Genomic DNA, 4303 nt, shown 5'->3' on the forward strand with positions numbered 1-4303 from the left:
TATGGTTTTTGTGATTGTTGTGTGCTTCTCCTAATATTCAAATAAAATACTTCATTGGCGGTACATCAGCTTTCATTTTTACACATCATTAAGGGAAATGAAAAACAACGTATAACTAATCTAATTAAACAAATGTACAATGCCTTCTTCAACCTCAAAGAGCGATTTCAGATAACAACTCAATAACGTTAAGGGACTAACTCTAGTACTTCAGTCTCTACAGATTACTCAAACTGCATCACCTATTCGAAGACTATAAACTCTAGTCTCTCAAGTGCAATCAGCTTGACTATGAAGCAGTGATTTATAAAAACAAATTTGAGAACCATGAAACAAATGCATGTGTGATCAATGAAAAAAAAGAAGATGACAATCTTTTTATTTAAATATGTATCTCAAGTATGATTTCAATAAAATTTTGATGGATTGATAGAGGTTTGCACAAACCACATGACTTATGATAAGAATTAATATAGAGAATTAAAATCTATTGAAATATTCAAAGTTAGGATGAAAAATGGTGAATTGATTTTCGTTAAAGGAAAATGAATTGTTGTCATCAAAAGAAATTTAGGTAATGAGGCAATTTCTAATTTTCTTTATATACTTGATATTGAGCAAAACTCGTTGAGTATTCATCCGTTGGTAGAAAAAAAATATAAAGTATTCTTTGAGAACAAGCATTGCTTCATTAATGATGGTGTTGGAAAAAATAAATTTAAACATGAAGATGAGATGTAAGCATTTCTCTTTTGATCCAATAAAAGAGATTATAAGGTGGAAAAATTAGAAGATGATCCTCCAATTGAAAAGGCACAAGCAAAATGTGAATCTGGTAGATTTTGTTAAGATGAGAGGTTTGAGAAGACGAAAACTCCATTGATGAAAGCATAAAGCTTGATTAGAGAAGAAGAATGAAATTCTGCATTCTGAATTAATTGTGTACAATGGTAGTTCAGACTGGTATTTATACAACTGGATGAGAAAAATATCTAAAGTCCTAACTAACTGAAAGAAAGCAACTACCACGTGATTTGACAGCTAACTAACTAATTCTAACAGACTCGATCAATTAATTAATATGACGTCTACACTAAATTAACTAATTCTAAATGTATCCACACCACTTAATCTCAATAGATTTAAAGGAGCTTTAAATGTTTCTAAAGAAATTGAAGCAATGAAGGAGTTATCTATGTTTCATAATAATAAATAAAATGGATAAGTTTAAATTTAAGATGTAAATGAAGCAGGAATAAGATATGCCAAAAAGATTTAATATTAGAAGTAAATTTAGTTTACTACAAGCCCAAAATTGAATATACAGATTTATTCACAAGAGCATTACTGGTTATCAAGTAAGGAGATCCCAAGATAGAAGACAAAAAAAAATTATAGTTCCTAAAGAGAGAAAGGAGTTTGAATATTTGCTTTAGAATTGTAAAGTTTTTACCACAGTAATTTTACTAAGATAGATCTAGTCATATAGTTAGCCCTTTTAATCGGGAATTGATTTCTATTTGAATTTTGAAACAATTATATTTTCTAGGTTTTAGAAAATTGGTGTTTTCACATATCTTTTTGCTTAGTTTTAAATTTAGAAGTTAGTATTTTTATTATAAATTGTATTCTTACACTGCATTAAAAATACACCGTTCTTCCAACATCACTCTATAGCTTTCTTTCTTGTTTTTCATTCCTTCAGTATTTTTATTTTTTTTCCCTAATTTCTTCTCTTATAAAAGCTACACATATTTTATATTTGTATTTGAAAATTTGTTAAAAATTCAGTAATTAAATTTTTCTAATACATAATAGAATATTTAAAATTATTAATTATTGTGATCTATTGTAATTTTCACGTAATTTTTAAATATATATTCTACAGTTAAGAGTTGTGCGTTTGTAGTCTCTTATTAGATATCAAAATATTTTAAATTATTAATTATTGTGATTTATAGTATATTTTATGTAAATTTCAATTACATTTACATAATACAATATTTTAAGTTATTAATTATTTTGAGTTATACAACTTTTACTATAATTTTTAATTAAAATAAAAAATAAGACAAATAAACTAAAACAAAGACAACACTCAATCTTTCACAGTGGAGTACACCTTTCGCTTAGAACCACACAACTCAAACAAACATATTGTCCAAATTTGCTTCCTAACCTCTTATATATATATATATAAGAGAATACTTTTTTACAAAAGAGGTTTTTTATTAAAGGAAAAACTATCTGTCTAGACATACTTCACTATCATATATATATATATATATTACCTCTAGTTTAAAATTATTACATATAATACCATTTTTTAATAATTACACCATATATTTTAAAAGATTAAACTAGATACACAATCCTCTTAATTATGATATTGAATAATTATCTTATAATTAAATCTCTTTAATTAATAATTAATGAGACATTAACAATTTCAATTACTTTCTCTCTTTACACCAACCGCCGTTTCCCTCTCCAATATCTGTATGTATCTCTCGATTTTGTTGTCGCTTTTGCGAAGACGAAAAATTAAATTTACACCATGTCATTTGCTGGTAATTATTGGAATGATGAGATAATTATTTTAAATTTTAAATTATTTTAATTTAATACACTATGTATCTGTTATAGTTTAACAGGATATCCATATACTTTTTAATATCAGAAGTTATTGATATGTATCTCAACAATGAAACATGAGTATATTAAATTGTCACATGTATCTGGAATAATATGTTATGTGTATCAAAAAATCAATATCATATTTAATTGATTTTGTCAGTTAGTTTCCTTGACGTTTTTTTAACTCCATAAAAAACGTCATGTCCATCTCGTTTCGAATTTCCATTATAGTTAAATTTTCTTCCATCGTGTATCTGATTTCTATTCTTTTGCGGGTACAATCGATTTCTAGTTGTTTTGAAATACCATCGACTAGATCGTTGTAGGTTGCATTATCTCTCAAAAGTATTCCATCAATTCTATAGTTTTCATATTCGATTTTAGTGATCCATGAATCCGAATGCATCAACAATATTGTGATATTCATCATCTGCAAAAAAAACTCGAAAATACTAAGATTACAAAGAAAGAAATTGATGAAGACGATGAAGTTTACAATATTAGATTTACTAATGCTTATGATTTACATTTTTATCAAAAATAGTAACAGTTGATACGGATGGACCCAGAAAATCTGTTTTGTTTGTTAATTTTTCATCTTTTACTCCTTTAATTAAGACAATAAGTTACAATATTTAATTCAAAAGTCTTAATTCATGTATCTCGGCCTTTAAATCACACATATGACATATACACGTATTTGATGGATCGTGATACACGTATCTCTCCGCTGAAAATGATACAAAAAGTAATATAAAAAACTATCAAGATGCCTAATAATTAGAATCTAAAATAGTAAAATTTATGTAGTTTACTCTTTTTCAAATTAACTATGCCAGTTGGTGAAGTATTTTTTATTATGGCATATTGCCAAAATTGAGTGCTAAGCTTAGTAAATTGAGCTACTACTACTTAGTAAATTGGCAATGGTTGGATTGGATCAGATTTGGATGGATTGAGCAAAAATTGTTTGGATTACAATTCACCCAAATAGAATATGGGTAAATATGGATTTGGTCAAATATCTTAATTTTTCCATATAAAAAACTATCAAGATGCTTAATAATTAGGATCTAAAATAGTGAAATTTATGTAGTTTACTCTTTTTCAAATTAACTATGCCAGTTGGTGAAGTATTTTTATTATGGCATATTGCCAAAATTGAGTGCTAAGCTTAGTAAATTGAGCTACTACTACTTAGTAAATTGGCAAATGATTGGATTGGATCAGATTTGGATGGATTGAGCAAAAATGGTTTGGATTACAATTCATCCAAATAGAATATGGGTAAATATGGATTTGGTCAAATATGATTTGGGTAAAATGGTTTTAACCCATTTAAAAAAATCTGTTTTTCAAAAAAATAAATTACCCCCTCCCCGAGCACCCCCCCACCTTCCACCAACCTACCCCTAAATTTTTTTTGTTTTCCAAAAACAAAACAAAAAAACTGTTTTTTCAATTGAGTTTGAAAATTAATATTAATTTTTTTAATTTTTTAGCACAATTAAGAATTTTGAGTGGAAGTGAAAACTAAGTGATCTATTATGGGTCAGTACGGGTACCCATATTTAACCCATTTTGACCATATTTGTAGAGACACTTAAAATAGCTTGAAGCCCATATTTAATCAATTAAAATATGAGTGATCCAAGTCATTAAATAT

The sequence above is a fragment of the Solanum tuberosum genome, unplaced genomic scaffold (genome assembly GCF_000226075.1).
Source record: "Solanum tuberosum cultivar DM 1-3 516 R44 unplaced genomic scaffold, SolTub_3.0 scf00181, whole genome shotgun sequence".
Lineage (NCBI taxonomy): Eukaryota > Viridiplantae > Streptophyta > Magnoliopsida > Solanales > Solanaceae > Solanum > Solanum tuberosum.